This window comes from Zootermopsis nevadensis, unplaced genomic scaffold (assembly GCF_977971745.1).
Source record: "Zootermopsis nevadensis isolate Lab colony 2312 unplaced genomic scaffold, Znev_1.0 Znev_ptg000012l, whole genome shotgun sequence".
In the NCBI taxonomy this organism is placed as follows: domain Eukaryota; kingdom Metazoa; phylum Arthropoda; class Insecta; order Blattodea; family Termopsidae; genus Zootermopsis; species Zootermopsis nevadensis.
In genome coordinates this window covers 14,091,023-14,113,360 of record NW_028259144.1, presented here as the reverse complement: position 1 = coordinate 14,113,360, position 22,338 = coordinate 14,091,023, and the positions used below count along the sequence as shown (strand labels likewise).

At 39.5% G+C, this 22,338-nt stretch overlaps 1 protein-coding gene across 9 annotated transcripts in view; it reads right to left on the bottom strand.

The window, feature by feature from the left end:
• The window catches only part of smog (G-protein coupled receptor 158 smog), a 99,666-nt gene that overhangs the window by 58,402 nt on the left and 18,926 nt on the right, over positions 1-22,338 (bottom strand). For 2 of the 9 annotated variants that reach the window (XM_022064437.2, XM_022064439.2), the window contains exon 1: positions 19,424-19,605. The exons of the other annotated variants lie outside the window; for them this stretch is intronic. The gene's annotated coding sequence lies outside the window, so the exon portion shown is untranslated. Of the gene's footprint in view, positions 1-19,423; positions 19,606-22,338 lie in introns of those variants that run through there. 9 annotated transcript variants of the gene reach the window in all.

Here is a 22,338-nt window from a genome sequence, read left to right as displayed (position 1 = left end):
TCAGTCCAACTGATATTAACCAACACCGCCAGAGATTCAACGTCCAGCAGTGCATATGAACTTGACCGGATACTTGTCACCTTATGTAAAATCTGCGTGATTCTAATCATGTTCACAAAAGCTTACAATAGAAGCTGTCAGTCCAGTTTACATGCACACCAATTGTTTCTATAATATATACTTCAGTGCATAGACCGCAAGTAATCTCATTTCATGATAAGTAGAACCAAAAGTTTCTTCTTGTACTTCTTTTTCTGTGTTTTGGTAGTTCTAGCGTTTTGGAGAAACATTCTGTTACCATTTCAGATTACAGGTTCTCACGGCGCAAAAACCCATGAATATCCCTGATGACGGAGGCAGTGTGACCTCCGAAACGTTGGTAAACATCGACCAGACTACACAGCGCAACAACCCAGAAGACAGAAATCTTCGTACTCATCGCCCTGATGATGGAGGCAGTATGACCTCTGAAACGTCGGTAAACATCGACCAGACTACACAGCGCAACAACCCAGAAGACAGAAATCTTCATAATCATCGCCCTGATGATGGAGGCAGTATGACCTCTGATACGTTGGTTAACATCGACCAGACTACACAGCGCAACAACCCAGAAGACAGAAATCTTCATACTAAGAATCGCCCTGATGATGGAGGCAGTATGACCTCTGATACGTTGGTTAACATCGACCAGACTACACAGCGCAACAACCCAGAAGACAGAAATCTTCATACTAAGAATCGCCCTGATGATGGAGGCAGTATGACCTCTGATACGTTGGTTAACATCGACCAGACTACTCAGCGCAACAACCCAGAAGACAGAAATCTTCGTACTCATCGCCCTGATGATGGAGGCAGTATGACCTCTGAAACGTCGGTAAACATCGACCAGACTACACAGCGCAACAACCCAGAAGACAGAAATCTTCATACTCATCGCCCTGATGATGGAGGCAGTATGACCTCTGATACGTTGGTTAACATCGACCAGACTACACAGCGCAACAACCCAGAAGACAGAAATCTTCATACTAAAAATCGCCCTGATGATGGAGGCAGTATGACCTCTGAAACATTGGTAAACATCGACCAGACTACACAGCGCAACAACCCAGAAGACAGAAATCTTCATACTAAAAATCACCCTGATGATGGAGGCAGTATGACCTCTGATACGTTGGTTAACATCGACCAGACTACACAGCGCAACAACCCAGAAGACAGAAATCTTCAAACTCATCGCCCTGATGATGGAGGCAGTATGACCTCCAAAACGTTGGTAAACATCGACCATACTACACAGCGAAACAACCCGGAAGACAGAAATCTTAATACTCATCGCCCTGATGACGGAGGCAGTGTGACCTCCGAAACGTTGGTAAACATCGACCATACTACACAGCGCAACAACCCGGAAGACAGAAAACTTCATAATCATCGCCCTGATGATGGAGGTAGTATGACCTCTGAAACGTTGGTAAACATCGACCAGACTACACAGCGCAACAACCCAGAAGACATAAATCTTCATACTCAGCGCCCTGATGATGGAGGCAATATGACCTCTGAAACGTTGGTAAACATCGACCAAACTACACAGCGCAACAGCCCAGAAGACAGAAATCTTCATACTCATCGCCCTGATGACGGAGGCAGTATGACCTCTGAAACGTTGGTTAACATCGACCAGACTACACAACGCAACAACCCAGAAGACAGAAATCTTCATACTCATAGCCCTGATGACGGAGGCAGTATGACCTCTGAAACGTTGGTAAACATCTACCAGACTACACAGCGCAACAACCTGGAAGACAGAAATCTTAATACTCATCGCCCTGATGACGGAGGCAGTGTGACCTCCGAAACGTTGGTAAACATCGACCATACTACACAGCGCAACAACCCAGAAGACAGAAATCTTCATACTAAGAATCGCCCTGATGATGGAGGCAGTATGACCTCTGAAACATTGGTAAACATCGACCAGACTACACAGCGCAACAACCCAGAAGACAGAAATCTTCATTTTGTAGCTTAAATGCGTCATGTTTGTGTTTATTAAATATATATTTATTTTCACAGTCTATACACAAACGTTGTAATTAAATGATGTTAAAATTATATAATATTAAAACATTATGTAGTATAAAATATTATATCATTTCAGCTATCAGACGTAGGTTACTCCGCACAACACATCTTGGTATGTTTTCGTTATATTTTACATTTATATTTATATTTCTATTATTTATTTCCTGTGTTAATTCCATACTCATTTCATGATAATAATTAAACACTAATTTCCACAGAAAATAAAATAACAACTAACAAACAAACAACTCATCATGAAAATAGAAAATCTACAAACAAACCACAAATCAATATAATACATTGCATAAAAATATCTAATAATTTTAAAATATTATAAAATTGATATAAACCTGAAGATGAGGTCTTATCCATCGAAACATATCGTTTAATAAATAAAAAAGCGCTAAATAATGTAATATCGTATTTACGATAAAAAGCGCCAAAATATAATATTTTATACTACATAATGTTTTAATATTATATAATTTTAACAACATCATTTAATTACAACGTTTGTGTATAGACTGTGAAAATAAATATATAAGAAATCTTCATACACATCGCCCTGATGATGGAGGCAGTATAACCTCTGAAACGTTGGTAAACATCTACCATACTACACGGCGTAACAACCCAGAAGACAGAAATCTTCATACTAAGAATCGCCCTGATGACGGAGGCAGTATGACCTCTGAAACGCTGGTAAACATCTACCATACTACACGGCGTAACAATCCAGAAGACAGAAATCTTCGAAAACTCGTATCTTAACAATAACAAGCTGATGTTGTTTGTGAGAATAATCTTATTTTTCTCAGAATCTCAGTAAACTCGTAAGTACAGACTATGGGCAAGAAGCAGAATTACTGGATGTTAAAGTACGTATTAAACGTAGCTACCAGTCAGTTTGAAAAGTTTAAAATAAACACAAAATTCAAGTAAAGCCCAAGTTCGTATTCCCTGGCATATGTCATAACCCAGTGGTATTCAACGTGGGGTACGCGTACGCGAAGATATCTTAGGGGTACGTGAAATTTAAAAAAAAAAAAAAAATATTTTATGATAAACACTGAATAATCAGTAATGAATGTAATTTATTTTAGATGTAGATTATATACTATGTATAACTTGAATTTTAGACCAACAACTTTGGGGGTGCGAAGTTGAAGAGAAATTATATCTGGGGGTACGCGAACAAAAAAGGTTTGAATACCACTGTCATAACCTACCGCCGTACGGATTTTAATGACAGAACGTAAGCAGGGTTTACACCAGTGGTCAGTAGCTCAACTCACGTCGGTCTGCATATTTTGTCACTACAACCAGGAAAGACATTTTACAACCAGAGATTTATTTCCTTTCTTCTTAGAGACTAAATATTTCGCCTTCCACCCAGCACATCGTCTAATCGGCTAATTTATGACAAGGAGACAAGGAATTTTACTGACGTTGACTACATCTCTCAGAAAAATACGGAGGCAAATTTGTGTGTGTGTTGCAAATCAGACCATTTAAATTATTTCATGTAAATTCACGTAGAAGGTAAACGTAAATTTGAATCTGTTGCTTACTTAAGCACCACGTCACGCGTGTGAATTTCACAGACGACTTACTAGTAATATAATTAGGTTTTCAGACTATTATTTGTACTGTACAATGTGAAAGAAAGAAATAACAGCTACTTGGAAGATCCACTTCTGATTTGCGTGAAGTATAGATTGGAATTTGGCAGCTCCCATTACTGCTTCTATTTGCCGCCAGCGTTTCTGTTATTATTTATTTAGTGTTCTGTCTGACGACAGGTCCATATGAACACGATCCTCCCATCCTTTTCTCGGACTGGGACCCGTTCATATACGTTCTTGGCAGATGATCCAGAAGTGGTTTGCCATTGCCTTCTTCTGTGTGTGAATGGAGTAACTGTTGGGATGCCACGGAGAAACCGGGGAAGCCCCCGGAGGAAAACTCCGTGTTGCCTAGACCACGGCCTTGCCCAACACAAGTTATAAATTCGGGCACCGCCGGGAATCCAACCCGAGACCCCAGGATTACAAGGCCAGCGTTCTGTCTGTTACGATGTTTAAAAGTGGTTGTGTGTCGGACATCCAAGCACTGCGATTCGATCCGAGGCGCTTCTTACCAAAAATAACAGTCCCTGGTTAGATGTCCATCACTCATTTCCACGTAGATTCTCAGTTTTCTGACACTCGCAGCGGCTGTTTGTAGAACTAGGACAGGCAACACTGAGTCTTGCCAAACCTTACTTCCGACAGTGAGGACCAGCACAAGTGTATTTGGTGATTGGGCAAACTTCAGCCAAGTCCCCTCCCAATTAAATTCCGAGAATGAATACTGTTTGTAGAAGTAACCTCTAAAGACAACAAATTCAGAAGAAAAAAAACAATAAAGTGAAACAAAACTTATCACTACAAGACCTATCGTGTTAAATGATTTTGACGAACAAGATGCCCAATCACGAGGCAATCACAGCGTATTACACTCTTATTAACTTATTAACTCAGCAATAGGGTGCTGTGTGGTCAGTCCATATAACGAAACTGCATCAGTCAATGAGATATTCCTTTTGTGTCACGGCTTTGATGGCCTCTGATGACATCTTCTGGTCCATCAGGTGCACCTCGCTTTCCGTTGTATGTGTGCATTGGTCCTAAATGTATATGTAAAACCAATTGCTTACGTATCAAAATATAACAGATTGTAAAATAATGATCTTACATTTTAACAATGTTCAAAAGTAGTCCCCACATCTGCCCCATATCCTTTCATTACAAAATGACTTTATGTAAAAGACTATAGTGCAATAAGAAAACCAAACATTTATTACAGAGAAACATACACTTCAAACAATAGAACCCATAACCAACAAGAATCTTAGAAAATTAAATTCACAAATTTACTTTTAAAATCTCCCCTACTCAAAACAGCGTGCTAATTTGATAAAACTCCAGTAAAAAAACAACAAGTAGAACTACTTCACTGAGCACAAGCCATCTTGGAAAATGTAATAATAGCTAAGCTAGTTAATAAAATCCCGCCTTTTACGGAACTCGATGGTTAACTTCTGTTTCCCCATGAGCCAATCAATCCAGATCGTACATTGCTATCTTATTTATTTAAGATCCATTTTAATATTACACCTGTGCCTTTAAAGCAGTATTTTCCTACGGGTATAGCGACCGAAATTTTTTATTAATTTTTTATTTCTCCCATGCACACTACATGTACAGAATACAATTTGATCGCCTAAATAATATTTTTTTGGAATGTACAATTACGACGTTCGTCATAAGATTTCTCCATATCTCGTTTCTTCTACTTTTAAGTCCAAATATTGTCCTCAACACCCTGTTCTAAAACATTTTTAATCTGTCAATGTCCTTTTGTGTTAAAGAATAATTCTGACAGCCATTCGAAACAACATATTAAATTACAATCTTGTTTATTTTAAATGTCTGCCTTTCTGCATAGTAGATGGAAAGACAACATATTCTGAATTATTTGATAGCAAGCAACACCAAATTTATGATTTGAGGTTTTCGCAGCGGTGATTATGAAGATTTCTGTCTTCTGGGTTGTTGCGCTGTGTAGTCTGGTCGATGATAACCAACGTTTCAGAGGTCATACTGCCTCCATCATCAGGGCGATGAGTATGAAGATTTCTGTCTTCTGGGTTGTTGCGCTGTGTAGTCTGGTCGATGTTTGCCAACGTTTCAGAGGTCATACTGCCTCCATCATCAGGGCGATGAGTACGAAGATTTCTGTCTTCTGGGTTGTTGCACTGTGTAGTCTGGCCGATGTTAACCAACGTTTCAGAGGTCATACTGCCTCCATCATAAGGGCGATGAAGATTTTTATCTTCTGGGTTGTTGCGCTGTGTAGTCTGGTCGATGTTTACCAACGTTTCAGAGGTCATACTGCCTCCATCATCAGGGCGCTGAGTATGAAGATTTATGTCTTCTGGGTTGTTGCGCTGTGTAGTATGGTAGTTGTTTACCAACGTTTCAGAGGTCATACTGCCTCCATCATCAAGGCGATGAAGATTTCTGTCTTCTGGGTTGTTGCGCTGTGTAGTCTGGTCGATGTTAACCAACGTTTCTGAGGTCATACTGCCTCCATCATCAGGGCGCTGAGTATGAAGATTTATGTCTTCTGGGTTGTTGCGCTGTGTAGTCTGGTCGATGTTTACCAACGTTTCAGAGGTCATACTGCCTCCATCATCAGGGCGATGAGTTTGAAGATTTCTGTCTTCTGGGTTGTTGCGCTGTGTAGTCTGGTCGATGTTTACCAACGTTTCGGAGGTCATACTGCCTCCATCATCAGGGCGATGAAGATTTTTATCTTCTGGGTTGTTGCGCTGTGTAGTCTGGTCGATGTTGACCAACGTTTCAGAGGTCATACTGCCTCCATCATCAGGGCGATGAATATGAAGATTTCTGTCTTCTGGGTTGTTGCGCTGTGTAGTCTGGTCGATGTTTACCAACGTTTCAGAGGTCATACTGCCTCCATCATCAGGGCGCTGAGTATGAAGATTTCTGTCTTCTGGGTTGTTGCGCTGTGTAGTCTGGTCGATGTTAACCAACGTTTCAGAGGTCATACTGCCTCCATCATCAGAGCGATGAGTATGAAGATTTCTGTCTTCTGGGTTGTTGCGCTGTGTAGTCTGGTCGATGATAACCAACGTTTCATAGGTCATACTGTCTCCGTCATCGCTATGTCTCTACGTCTGTGGAAATGAGCCACTAACGGGCCTTTTATCCAAACTCAGGGTGACTAATGAGTGAATAGTGAGCAACGCTGGACGGACATCGACAGGTGGAAACTTGACGGACTGGACCTGTCACAGTGCCACATTGTTCACAATAACTCCCACATAAATTGACCTGAGTGCGAACCCTGGCCTCCGTGTTGAGAAACCTGAGCTACAACATGGACGTTCAAAGGGGTAGTTGTCCGCAATTTCGGATTATTTAATCTCCAGATGAAAGAGATAAGGGTGGAGAATTCCTACCCGTAGTTTCGGCATGCGCATAGCACTCCGCGTACTGTTCTAAAATTAGCCACTGCTGCGTGCGTGGATTACTGGATTCTAACGACTGGATACCAGGGATGGTGAAACGGCATGCAGTGTAATATATTAGACTGATAATGAATTCTGAAAACCGCGATTGGCAAAGGAGTGACTGCCGACAAACTTCTGTATTAATAAAGGATGCGTATTGCAAAATTTCTCGAAGGGAAGTAGAAGAATTTACGTGTTCCAATTTACCGGAATTCCAATGGATAATGAATTTTGTGAGTGTCCATTTGTTTCGGAAATTGAAAGGGAAATAAAAGAGCTAAAAACATTCTGCGCGATAATGGCTCAACACGTCGCAGCGTATGGCGGTCGTAAAACACGGCGATAACAACAGTGGTTAAATCGCGGTGTGAAAATTATGGGTTATAAACTCTACATTATGAACCACGTAACTACTTGCACCTATATTAACAGTCTGGCTCACTGATCCTGTGCACTGCGTCTGGAACTCGATTCTCTATCAGTAACGTGTAACAAATTCATAATCGTATAGACGGTTCTGAATTATAGCATTGTTTACACTCTTACGTTTGATAAATTTCTCTTCAAATTGATTAATGAGTTTATGGGATCATAACAGCGTGGTTTAGGCCTATTGACAACTACATGATGAGATATAGCGTGTCCGATGTTAATGTTGCATTTTATAAGACTTTTGGAGACGGTTAATTCAGGAACGAATCCTTCCTTGTAAGCTAATCGAGACAATCGATTCACCTCAGAAGAATCGAACCCTTCTGCGATTTAAATACGCTCACTTCGAATTCTGAAAACAGTTCAGAAGACCACAGTTCCAACTGGAATATCACAAAATCAAGAATTCAGAACAATGCGTTTGTTTAAAATTTGTATGTAACATTAAAACGAAAGGCTGAATCATGCTTTTTGTTATAAATCGACCTACTGAGTAAATGAATCTATCAAATAAATTAACAGAGAAGGAAGAATCAAACTGCAAGTTACAGTCAATCAATCAAACAAATTATCGAGTCGTTTGTATGAAGAATTCACTTAGTTGAACTTAATCGAGTGTAGCAGTTCAGTAAAACTAATTGTTTCACGCACCTTTATAAACGTCAAAATTAGTTTTAGCCAACAAATTCCACTCACTGGCATAATTAGATAAACAAACAGGGCATATTGACCTGGTGTCGACAGACTTCAAAAGGCAAAATAATAATATAAAGTTGCGATGACAGTGTACGCTACATATTTATATATGTTATACCAAAATGTACCAGGAATATAGATTTTAACCCTACAATTCAAACTGAGAAAATTTTTATATTTGTTTACTTTAAAAAAGTTATATAAATCTCTCAATTTTGATTATTCGACGTATAAACTCGGCATGCTGATTTACTCAGAGTATGTGGCAAACACAAACCAATTTGGATCAACATTTAATGACAACTTAATTGTTGCTTTTTCTGTCTGTCTTATGTATTATCTGCACCAAGCACAAAACATGAACGAAGAGGACTAATGGAGATGTCGTAATGTTTTTATATCAGACCGAAGGTAGCAAGTTTAATCTCCGAAACGAAAGAACGAATTTAAACTAAATTTCGCATTTAGGATCTGCACTAGATGATGTTGAACCGCCCAATTTCGGTGGAATTGATTTTCATTTCTACTGATCCAGTGCAACTGGTGCAAATGCAAACAATGAAACTCACAGAAACCTTTTCCAAGATCAGGGCTTATAAACAAGTTAAGAAATACACAAACAGCTTAAAAATTCATGATTTTTCGCTGTCTTATAAGTTATATCAATTTCATAACAAAGCAAAACGACGTATTTATTAATATTTGATTGGGTAATGGCGTCTTAAACAATCAGTGACCAAACTTGAGAATGGATCGACTGGGTGCATGAATAGTAGCAAAATTATATTATCACGTTGACAAAACAGATCTTACTGAGTGTTAAAGAATTGCGTGTTTCAAGGATATTATATAAAATGTTCCAAAAGGGGGTGACCACCTGACAAAGGAGTTGCTAACTTGGACACAGATCAACTGATGAAGTATTTTCCAACATGCAGAAGGATAGACAAACTAAACTCAATAGTTTCCAACAGTGTCGACTGAAAATGAGCTGAACGCAAAAAAGAGTATTTTGATTTAATTTAAGCGTAACAATAAACTTTGTAAAATGAGCTGAGACAATTTCATCAGGAGAAGTTTAAATCAAAGCGCAAAGGAAGGAATTGTTTCCAGTTGATAAACTGCAGAATACAGGAATATGGCGGAGTCTGCTTCGTTGTTTCTTCTTTATTGGTAAAGGACGAATCCAATTTCGCTGGCAGTAATGAAGGTATTCCAAACCCCAAAAAAATCAGAGAGTATTGGACCTCGGCGAGATTGATTAGCGAGTCCCCATACGAAAAAATACAACAAACATGCAAGTCATTTTAGGTGATTTAAATTATTACAATTTTGACGACTTAGAAACTACCTGTCTAGAACTTATTCGCCCGATTTATGCAACTACTACAAAAACATAAGTTGTGAGAATGTGATAGGACAGAACACAATTAATCTTCCGTCAACTACAGAATTTTATGGAAATCATTTAAAAATAGTCGTTTACTCTCCACAGGTATTTTCATCGTAAACTTTCTTAGTCTCTTCTTATCGGTCTTAGACACACGTATAAGACAAACTAAAAGGAGAAAACGCAATCCCGATGCAAGCAACTACAGGTGTGAGGCCTTGTATCCCTTCGCCCACTTTATTCATCTCCACCGCCAGTCAGACAGCAAGCAAAGGTAAACGAGTGGCTTACGGAAAAAGAAGTCCTTCCTGCACGGTCTGAGCATCAGCGCTCAAGAGTAGTTAGTGCCCACGGCAAACACTCATCGCTTAGAAGTCTGCAACCTCGCAGAGATCGGAAAACATAAGCCAGGAGTCTGCGCTGTCACAGGTCACACAACAAACGATCAAATATTCTTCCAGTTTCAGTAGTGGCGTAGAGAAAACTTCTGTGAAATTCTGTGCTGTTAAGATCATAAATATTACCATTTGATATAACAGTAGCATAAATCAAAAGACAGTTATTTTACTGGAGAAAAAAATGGTTAAATGTATCTAGAGAAATAATGTAATTCATGTATTTTAATGCTGTTGATTTTAGCACTTAGATTCTTAACATGGCACAAAGAAACACTTACGTCAGAAGAAAGCTTGTAAACGCTCGTTGTTTGTTGTCATTTCAAAGAAAATAGTTCATAATTTCTACACCGCGCCCGTGCTAAAGGTATATGATCATGAAGATTTCTGTCTTCCGGGTTGTTGCGCTGTGTAGTCTGGTCGACGTTAACCAACGTTTCAGAGGTCATACTGCCTCCGTCATCAGGGAGATTCATCGTTGGTAAACATCGACCAGACTACACAGCGCAACAACACAGAAGACAGAAATCTTCAAACTCATCGCCCTGATGAAGGAGGCAGTATGACCTCTGAAACGTTGGTAAACATCTACCAGACTACACAGCGCAACAACTCAGAAGACAGAAATCTTCATACTAACCGCTGTGAAAACCTCAAATCGTATATGATCATACTTCTCAGCACGGAAATAAGTGGCTCGGAACAATTACACAATCAGTAAGCGGAGTAACAAACAGCCTCGACATGAATCAGCTACCAAAAGGGCGTTATGTTCAATGTGCGCGCCGCCCTCCCAAAGCGAGCAGTGGCGTTTTCACGACCAAATTTCGAGACCCACGTTCATCAGAGCTATTTATATAGCAACATGCAAAGCAACTGGGCGATACCCTCAATTAGGAGCTAATTTATCTGCTCAACGCATTGCCTAGTTGCGTCGAGGTCGCTTCTTTCGTGAGCAACTGTCAATGGTTTGTGGTCATGTGGAGACGTGCGCTCCATCCAAATAGTATCTTTACAATTATGTATAAGTAATTAGTACGGAGAAAGTGAATTCACCGCAGACACAGCTGTATAAAGAGACAGGAATAAATTAGTTTCTTCCTGTGTGTGTCATAAATAGCTGCGTACCGAATAAGAAATATTACCAATTTCTTTAGACAAGCTCTTGTTTTAAAAGATATTCTTTAAAAGATAGAGTCTTATTTTAGCTTACGTAAAATCTGAATTTGAATCCAAATTTAAAATCGCTCAATATGATTATCTAAATTTTCGTGTTAATGGTTGATTCATTATAAGGTTACCAATACTATACTCGCTTATAGAGTTTCATGAGCGTTCTTACAATTTTATTTTATCATTTAAGTATTATAATCTGCTGACAGAACCTGTGCTTGGGTGCATAAGTTGAAATAATTACACGATTTATATTGTACAGTGACAGAGACTAGCTCTACCTAAGGGACCCAACAGAGTAAATACCTCTCACCTGAAGACGGAGACAGAACCAGCCTCCGAAACGTCATGGTTTTAAAGAAGAGACGATGGAAAAAGTCCTGTAATGAATAATTTTAAGTGTAAACTACCTTCGTCAAAACCCTTTAGAATTGAATTACCAATACTATGTTGGACATTATCTGTCGTCCGAGGAATGTTGAATGTACACGATGTTTAGGGCGTTTGTCCTACTCCCATCTTCAGGTGAGTGGTTAACACTGTGCTGACAAATTTGTATTGTTAATATTAGTAGCGACTGTTGGGATCAACCACCGAACATTCCGAGTACTAAACCACGAGACTAGACCAGACCAGTAAAGCCAATTATCGAACGTCGATCGTGTCAAATTCTCCTCTTGACAACGGAAAGAACAATGTTAATACAAACTGATTTAGTAATGATACGCAAACGGCCAAATATTACCTTACCAATTCATGTATTTCGCAGAAAAAACCTATTAAAGCTTTCGAACTGTAGGGATATCCAATAAAAATGTTGTTTTTTTTAAAGTGGAACAATATCAACTACATGCCAAAACAACACAGCGCCTTAAAGCGCACGAGAGCTTGCCGAGCGACGCGAAATCTCTGTGTGGACTATTTTCAGTGCGCAGAATGTCCAGCGAGGCACAAGGCCTCATGCGCCGTCCTTCAGCGCCAGGAAACAGAACAACAACGCCGGGGTTCACAGACAGAATTTAACATTCTAAGACCAGGCACTTTCAACTACGTACCTGAATAATACAATAACTATGAAATAGCATGGCCGTGGCCTATTTCAACATCTCGTACCGTTACTTACATGTAAGATTAAGAAATGTGATAACAATGTCAGCATTGGTAGGCTACCACAGAGTCGACAAACAGTCCCGAGTTGTCCCGAACGCCGGGCAGTGTCAAGTACCAAATAACCAGTCATTCAACTGCATAGCAAGTGAAAATGACGGCGTACTTACGAGAATTCCAATCACACGTTCTAACGAGAAGGCTTATTTCGTTAGCTATTAGGTTTCTTTGTCACGCCGCATCAACTGATAAGATTTTATAGTGTCAACTAAGTACACGGTAATATGATTGTCAGTGATTATTATGCATGGATGTGAGTGGAAGCTGAATATAAACAGAGGAAAACAAGGAAATACTCAGTAAGAGTAGGCCATCCAAGACTGAAATTCGAACTCATATATCAGTTTACCCTTTAAGTCGCTCCGTGTTGGTCTCCATATTAAAAAAAGCGAAGGTTGGATGTATTCCAACGGTCCTCGAAGTTCAGTCAGTGAAACGGGTGACTTAAGGTGACCCAGAAAAACCCCCGATCACGAAAATAGGAAGACAACTTTTCTATATCCGTAACTTATTTAAGTGGTGAAACGAAATAAATGTTCATCAGGACATTTTTCATTTTTGACGCATTCGCAGCGCCGATGATCACCTATATAAATCGCAACGGCTGTCTGTCCATGTTCATATAACAACTCGAGAAAGGACGAATCGATTTTCATTAAACTCTCCAGCCATTTCCATTTTTATTTAGACCGGAGAATTTTAAGAGCCACTTTACGAAACGACACAAACACTTTTTCAGCTTATCGCAGTATTATTGCAAATGAAGTTTATTTCAGTTACCTGGAAGGGGTAACCTCCACGATGACGTCATTTCCATTCAGACACAACGATCACGCAAAGGTCACTGACAGCGGACACCTCTGACATAACTGGGCTCATTCGCGAAGAACAAGGATTAAATTCCGGCGAAAGTGCCAGAATTGCTATGCTATGCTTACATTTGAACTGCAAGTGACATTACCTTTGTTCCCTGGACTAGCTTCCTCTCGCGCTAACCTCGTGATATTAGTTGGAATACTCGTTCTTGTATTGCTGTAATATATTATTAGATAGCAACGTGTGAACCGGGACAGCAGTATGAGTATTGTAGCAGGCCGAGGTCGATGCTACCAATGTATCGATTTCCGATAGGAATATTCCTCTTCGGTACAATGCTAAGACCGGCTCTGAGGCATACCGAATCTCGTATGCAGTGAGTACCTAGGTTTCTTTCCAAGGGGAGTAATGTGGCCAGGGGGTGAAGTTTGGCATTCCCTCCACTTAGTACCGAGTTAGGATCCGTGTAGCTCTATGTCCACTTTCCCAAAAGCCTCCATGGCTTCCAGTTTAATTAAGCACATTTAACATAAATATCTACTAACCCAATCGAATTTAATGTGTCGATATTTATTTCTCGGAGTGATACGATTCTCAGCGATTACGCTGCTCAAACCGGCTACATCATATCGTCCCACGTTCCTGTATTGATGAGACTTTCATTCACTTAAATAAAAATTTGCAGAAAGTCTTCTTTGCAAACAATTTATCTCCGTTTATAAGGATATTCTTTCCGATAAAACGCCTACCTTCAGTTGGATGAGGGCACGATTCGATTCTCGGTAGACGCAGTTATGCTGTCCTCGTCACGACGTTCACATTGGCCCTGGGATGACCAAGTCTCTAACACAATGAGCTGTGAACGCCTTACACGGGTAGCAGACAGCAAGAAGAATGTTTGGTACCTCTTTATTCGTAATGCGATGCTGACAGCCTTTCAGAACTCCGTGTGTGTCGGCTTCTGTATAAACTTTTATCAATATTCGCCAACTTATTTAATGGTTTTGTAGATTCTTGAAACTGCACTTTCGAGTTATAACAGATAGAATGTACGTATTGTGTTTTAACAAATAGTTTGGACAGCGCAGGAACAATTTTTATTACAAAGTTTTGAGGGAACTAAACTAGACATTACTGTTATTTCCTGATTAATATATTATGGGGGAAACTTTTATGACACCCAGTCTCCTTCCTATGCTACTTTCATGGATCAAAGTCTTTTTGAGATTATAACCTCTCGAAGATGGCTGTCTTCTAGGTTGGAAATGTCCAGACTGTCAAAAGTTTGACAGATATCGTCCAAACTATCATCACTTAACACCGGAGGTCGACCGGAACGGGTTTTGTCCTGCACACTCCCTTTGTCGCCGAAATGGTTCACCAGACAAGATACTGTCAGTTTTTTGGCACAGGAGAATCGGGAAATGTGTCCCAAAACTCATTCTAACGAATTAAGTAAGAACGAGATGTCACTTAGTGTTCGACGATGAACTTGTGAGAAGGACAACCTCTTCCACTTCCACTGTTTGAAGACAGCTGACGGATTGGTGCGTGCAAGTTACAACATGGCGTGACCTCAGCGACATCTGAGTGTACTAATCCAATCGAACTGCACTGAATACCAACCATCAATACATATTTTAATATGGGTTGAGGCGTTTTTGGCCACTCTATATATTTCTACACCACATGGGAAATTATATCATGTGAGCTGTGGATATAAACGAAATATAAATGTTATACTCCACGGTGGTCTAGCGGTTAGAAGGCTGGCCTTGTAATCCTGGGGGTCTCGGGTTCGATTCCCGGCGGTGCCCGAATTTATAACTTGTGTTGGGCAAGGCCGTGGTCTAGGCAACACGGAGTTTTCCTCCGGGGGCTTACCCGGTTTCTCCGTGGCATCCCAACAATTACTCCATTCACACACAGAAGAAGGCAATGGCAAACCACTTCTGGATCATCTGCCAAGAACGTATATGAACGGGTCCCAGTCCGAGAAAAGGATGGAAGGATCCTGTTCATATGGACCTGTCGTCAGACAGAACACTAAATAAATAAATAAATGAATGAATGAATGATGGCCACGGTGGTCTAGCGGTTGGAACGCTGGCCATGTAATCCTGGGGTCTCGGGTTCGATTCCCGGCTGTGCCCGAATTTATAACTTGTGTTGGGCAAAGCCGTGGTCTAGGCAACACGGAGTTTTCCTCCGGGGGCTTCCCCGGTTTCTCCGTGGCATCCCAAAAATTACTCCATTCACACACAGAAGAAGGCAATGGCAAACCACTTCTGGATCATCTGCCAAGAACGTATATGAACAGGTCCCAGTCCGAGAAAATAATGGAAGGATCCTGTTCATATGGACCTGTCGTCAGAATGTTATATACTAATACGATTTTTTAAAAATATGATTAAGTTGTACTTTGCATTCATGTAACAGAGTAACGACAATATAATGAAAAAAATTCGCCTCACAACTTAATGTAGACACCCGAACAAATACGACCGGACGAACGAAAGTTATTTCAAGGTTACGCTTCGTTTTATGCAATGACTACACTGAGCCAACAAGGGACCTGGCATAACGACTGCTAGATGATGATGATGACGGCTGCAAAAGACCGGTGGTGTAGGGCTCCTAACTCCGGAGTCTAAGGGTTCGCACCCTCATTATCGCACATCATTACTTGACAAGCTTCAAGACTTAAGTGACGAAGAGACCGAGTAATTAATGCCTCTTTCTAAGCAACTGGCTCTTCACACAGACAACCTAGCCAAGTGGCAGTTGAGCCGACTTACAAAACGCGTTCGGAAGACATTTTATTTTGATTGGTACGTAATAACACAACATACACACATTCAATGACTTCAAATCAACTTTTGGCTTCGTCGATTATAATTTTTATATACTTAGCTTGAAGTATATACAGTAATGTAAGCTCATCTTGGTTTTAAGCCACCTGTATGTGACGTTTCTAGAAACTGGTACCGCTTTAAGTCCTATTGTTAATTAGTGGTAAAGTGCCGTCGATATTTTCCATTCATTTACACCGACGTACATCAGCTGATTGACTCTACTCTGTACATGAACGTCTAACTATAGAACAGAAAAGTCTATCTGGCCGGTAGAAACATCTGAGTTGTTACTGCGCAGTTTCTCTCAAAAACATCTCGCTCTTTCCAGTGATTTTCTTGTTTTAATTGATGCTGGAATGAATTAGATATTCTTATCCGTTTCAATGTTACATCTGGCAGCATAGTTGTATGCTCCTTGTCACAGCAGAAATAAACTGACTGCTTCATTCACTGTAACTATTTACAAAGATTCGATCTTAGTTCATTTAACGAGTGGAATAACAGGATGATCACGAATAAAGAATGCGAATGGATTTGGAAAGCAGCTTATTTTAAGCTACCGTACCAGCAAATACCTAAAGAGATTTATTAGAACCACAAACATTTCAGTTGGGGTAATCAGCCTCAGAGAAGAAGGCAATGGCAAACCACTTCTGTATCACCTGCCTAAAAAATATATGAACAGGTCCCAGTCCGAGAAAAGGATGGAAGGATCCTGTTCATAATATGTCGCCAACCTCCTGTAAAGGAGACGGCGTAATAAAGAAGAAGAATCAGCCTCAGGGTACCAAGTGAAACCCGAGATGTGTAAAATACTACACAGTGAGGTTACTAGCACAAAGAGATAAAAGAAACTCCAAAACAACGTAGTACATCTTGGGTGTAATGTGTGAAATCATGACGACAATATTCCCACTATGTCTTGAATCTACATCTCCAGGACGAAAATTGGTTAGCCTTAACAGGTTCGAAACCCTCAGTCGCCATTGGCATTAAAAATAATGAATAATCATTAACAAATGTGCAGTATAATGACAATCGCCTGAAAGAGGACAGACCAACTGGAAACTGTCAAACTATGGAACATATTCCTTCGTGAGAGACCACAGTCGCTCAGCCAGTAAAGAAATTCCTCGACTTTTATCCCAAATGTTCATTACCTTGTTCACAAAAATCTGTCATTGGAACCTGCCCTGAGCTAAATTAATCTACTACTATCTAAAAACAGTCTATGGTAACTTCTTTCCACATATTTCACAAATGTATTATTCACACAATCGTCCTACAACTGAATACAATAGTCTACAATCCATCAAGTCTAAAAAAGCGTCTGTAAATAAACCAGAAAGCATCTCTAACAGCTGGGACAGACAGGCAGCATGTTAACTAGGCTACGGGCTGGGAGAACGGGGTTCTGTTCTCTGTAGAGTAGGATTTTTCTTTTCGTCACAACGTCCAGACCGTTTCTGAGGACCACGACCTAGTGGGTCTGTGGTTCTTCTCCGGGGTTGAAGAGGTGGGGGTGTGAACTGACCACTGACCTACATTTAGTGCCGAGTTACGAATACGTGAAAATGTACCTTCATGGCGTGGTGTTTAATTAAACAAAGGGAAAACGTCAGTGTAACATCTCAATACAGAAGGAACAATTCAAATGGAGCTTAAACTACAAGCAGACAGCCTAAATATTTACAGAAACATGTTTCGTATTTTTTATTGTTATTCACTTTAATTAAACTTCATGACTCGAACTTCGTTGATGTCGTTGTAAATACGGAACAGAACATTTTTTTTAGAATGCACCTTTTTGTCGCCCACGGACTCCCTCTCGACTAAAAACGTACGAAATGTCGCGGCTTGAAGTCTGCAGAATCGCGGCGTTGTACATGAACAGCACTTTGGCTGACGCTTGTAAACTCGGCGCTTGTCGTGTTCGGTCACTGAGGTTCCGACTAGAAGAATAGCCTGTAAATCCCGTTCCATAAATTGCTATTTGTAGTCGCTGGTGACACTGTTAAGCTATTACTATGCTGGGGACCTCGTGTTTTCCGTTTGATGATCCTTGAATATCAAACGCCACTGACCAGACCCTTCCTTATAAAGCTAACAGTCGCTCAGCTACGAAAGGAATTTCCTTCCGTTTATGAAGTCGAAAGCCCATTACAGCGTTCATAAGGGCTTGCAAATCAAATGCGTGTACTTTGCATGGAAGACCATGTACACCTTTGAAGCTGAAGGTCTTTTAAAAATACACAAACATTGTCATTACCTCAAAGTAAACATAACCCATAACAATTACAAAAATCAACCAGTTAGTGCCGATTAGGGAAATGGTCGCTGTTTAATCCAAGAATCATAACAGACAAATTCACTTTGTGGGTAAAAAGCATAATTTACAGTTAAAACACGTGGTATATGTAATTCTCAATGGGTTTTAAAGGGTTAAAATATGTCTTGGTTTTTCATCCCATCACCCAAAAACTCAAAAAACTGTTGGAATTGTGACTTTCTCATCCTATGTGCTCTCTTCAGTTACTATACTACACAAGGCTCTATACTGATGGCGTCATTAAATGAACGACACATAAATAAACAATGCATTACGCGAGGCTCAGATGGGACTATCGTGGAGCTGAATATAAAAAAAACATGAACATTCCGTTAATTTCGACAAATAATACAAATTATGATTTTTTATTTAATTCGTCATTAAAAATACAAGCTTTCCAACCGTTGAAATACCTGTAATGTTGAATAGAACTTTGAACAATACACGAGTGCGTATGTATAATGCGTACGTGCGTGTGTATGTATATATATTTTTTTTTGTTTCAACGGAAAGTTTTTGGGTTTTATAACCTAACAAAACCATAAATTCAGAAGTGCACTGTTAACAATTGGCCCGTGTAGACGAAAGAAAGAAGTCCACATCTCGTGAACAGGAAGGTAGTTGTCTTTTACCAGGACAACGCCCGTCACCAAGTCAGTTCAATGACGCACTAAAAAAAATAAAAGATAAGAATTTGGAAATTTTGGCACCATCCGTTTACATTTATTCAGACCATTTCAAAGCCATTTAAGGTATAAGAAATTTGAATGATTCAAAAAGGTCAACGATGGCATCCTCTTGCGTGATTTGAATAAAAACAAAGATGTTTTTACCAGGCCGAAATTGTAAAGCTTGTGAGACGTTGGTAGACCGTAATAGCAAGCACTGTAAATTATATAATTGATTAAATATTGTAAATATATTTTGAAAAACGGGAAAAAACTTTCCGTTCGACCAAATATATATTTAAATTTATATATTATAAATACTCACTTCAAATCTACGATATTGCAAAATTATAAATCCCACGTTCTGTCCTCTTCAGATATTAAGGAAATTCGACAAGAATTCTGCACTGACTCTCTCCTGAACCAGATTAATCCAGTTCAGCCCACACGATATTTTTTCACTTGCATATTTCGTCCAGTCTGAACTTCGATGAGACTGGATATCAATAACAGGGGAATGGCCAAATGACAGTTGATTGATTCGGCGCATAAGTTCAGTCAAGATGGTTTCGATGAGGACACGTAGCAGAAGAAAGACGACGCCCATCAAATGATCATAAACAGAATGAACGTACGGTCCCAAGCAACGTGCATCGTGAATCATAGTCAAAATACAGAATGTCCCAAAAAGATGCATACACATTCAATGATTGAAATAAACACTTTTGACAAACTAAACCACTACATACGTGAGCATTCGCGCTTAGTGAATTAGAATATAATTTGGGCGTTCAAAATGACCACCGTTAGCTTCGTGGCAAAGTTGACAGCGGTGAGCAACTGACAAGCGGTCACCAAAGATTCTGCTGTGTATAAACATTTTTGGGACTTCCTGTAAACACGATATGGGCAAAGTGGGGGCGCAAAATAGCAGAAAAATCATTTTAAAAGTCTTGAGCACTCCGTCAATAAGTACACAATTCCAATAGGTTTGTAAAATAACTATAATTTATTCTCTCACTCATAGCCAGAAGTTCTAAATTGTTTTCCTTAAGCACACATATTATACAGAGTTAATTTTCAGTGTCTTAGAATTGTTGTTATATAGTTCCAGGAAACAATGTTTTCTCCGTGGCATCCGAACAATTACTCCATTCACACACAGAAGAAGGCAATGGCAAACCACTTCTGGATCATCTGCCAAGAACGTATATGAACGGGTCCCAGTCCGAGAAAAGGATGGAAGGATCCTGTTCATATGGACCTGTCGTCAGACAGAACACTAAATAAATAATAAAATAGAGAATGTATTCGAACTGGTCAATACTTTATATGCCAGCAAAGGCACCTTTTCCCTTCACCCTGTGCCTCACTCCATAACCTACGTTTCTACATGGTAACTCCAATCCATTAGAATGTGTACAATCAAATCAAATGAATGGTTCTTGGTCGGTTAAAGCTAAGCATACTTTGCATAGGCGCCATACAGAGTGAACGTAAGAAATGTATGCCATTTTACTGCAACACTGCTCATGAAGTAAATACCCAGAAATTGAAACTAAACAGATTCGAGTGGTCATATAATCAAGTATATGTGACCTGCGTGTTCAATGAGGGCACCGTGAGCCAGCAAAATGTGTAGGAAGTTTGTTTAACTTCTTTGTCTTAAGCAGTTACATGTTGCAACAGTTGGTACAAAAACTTTTAAATTTCGAACGTTCCCGCAGAATTCTGCGCGCTGTTGTGTGTCATGTCTTTTTTGCGTGGACTACGAACGAAAGGGGAGGGCATGTGTCCATCTCAGCGTTAGTGAGTGGTGGTCTCACAGAGTTTCTTCCTTTACCAAAGCAGTCAGTCTGATCAAACAATTTACAGGTAGCCCTCGATTTTTCGCCGATTCAGAATAAAGCCGATTTTGATCATATAACCTACTCGAATAGCTCAGTTTTCATTCATCTTCCTTACGGTTAACACACATTATCACAGGAAAATATTATACATTTCATGTGCACAGTTTGTACCTCAATTTCAAGCCCTTGCAAAAGGGGTAGGACGTGAGATATAATATGAAACTGGGACTGCATTACAAACATTCAAAGGCACTGAATATTTATTCCTATGTATGCAAAAGTATTTATAGTAATTACAAAGAAAGATGGATTAATGAATGAAGTTGAACAGGCAATATTGCATAGCACATAAAGGGAAACAGAAAACAAAGAAAATAGCACAAAAAAGTTTTGTTTCTCACGGTTCAATGCTTTACGAACTAATAAAATACTAGATAAATTTATCAAAACCACATTCATCATGAACATCGTGAACATCGTTACTAAGCTGTTCAGACTACAAGAATTAGAACCGTTCCACTATTCTATCGATCGTTCCTGACACCTTCTTTTCGATTTATATCGATTGAGCAGCTTCGAAATTTGGTTTCAGACATTCTTTCTTAATGTTAAAGTCATTTATTTTAATAGATTTTTTATAATTTTATTGATGTGTGCTACTTCATCTGCATCACTCTCATGATCCTTCATTTTGTGTCCTTCGATCGCTCTAAAGAAGCATTTCTACTGTCTTCAGTCACGTAATTTAATGTCGTATTGACCTCCAAAACTCCAACCTAAATAAAACGTTGGTATGCCTGTTACCCTATAGAATTTTCAGTAAGGTTCGTTTCTCACTTTTAACTAGTAATATGCGTTTTATAGTTCAATACAACGGTTGAATTCTATTTAGTTTTATATTAAAATTATTATCTATCTCAGATTAAAACGTCTCACTTGTTAACTCTTTATGGTCCGTCATGACTTTTAAGTCCTTTTAGTATAAAATTCCCACAGTCTGGAATATCCTGCAACGTCTTATTTAAATCGTGCTGTTTTTATGTAATATTCCTCCCAAAGCAAATAAATTTTGTTGTGAGGTAAACATTTTCATAAAGTGGCCTCTTCGTAAGCATATTCTGCAATTTACATATGACTTTCTGGAAATTATCCACCTTGCAGCCGAAGCAGATGCCAAAAGTGAATTAAAATATTCCGTCATCCTGGCGGAGGGGATACTTCAATATTCTGAATATTCCGGTCCTTATAGATTTGAAATTGATACGACTTATATTCAAATAATTTCCATAAATTAATGGTTAATGTGAAATGCTGTGAAGATAAATCTAGCAATTTTCCGTAGCTCATACACGAGCGTATCACACAAACCAGAATGCAAGACTGCATTTGG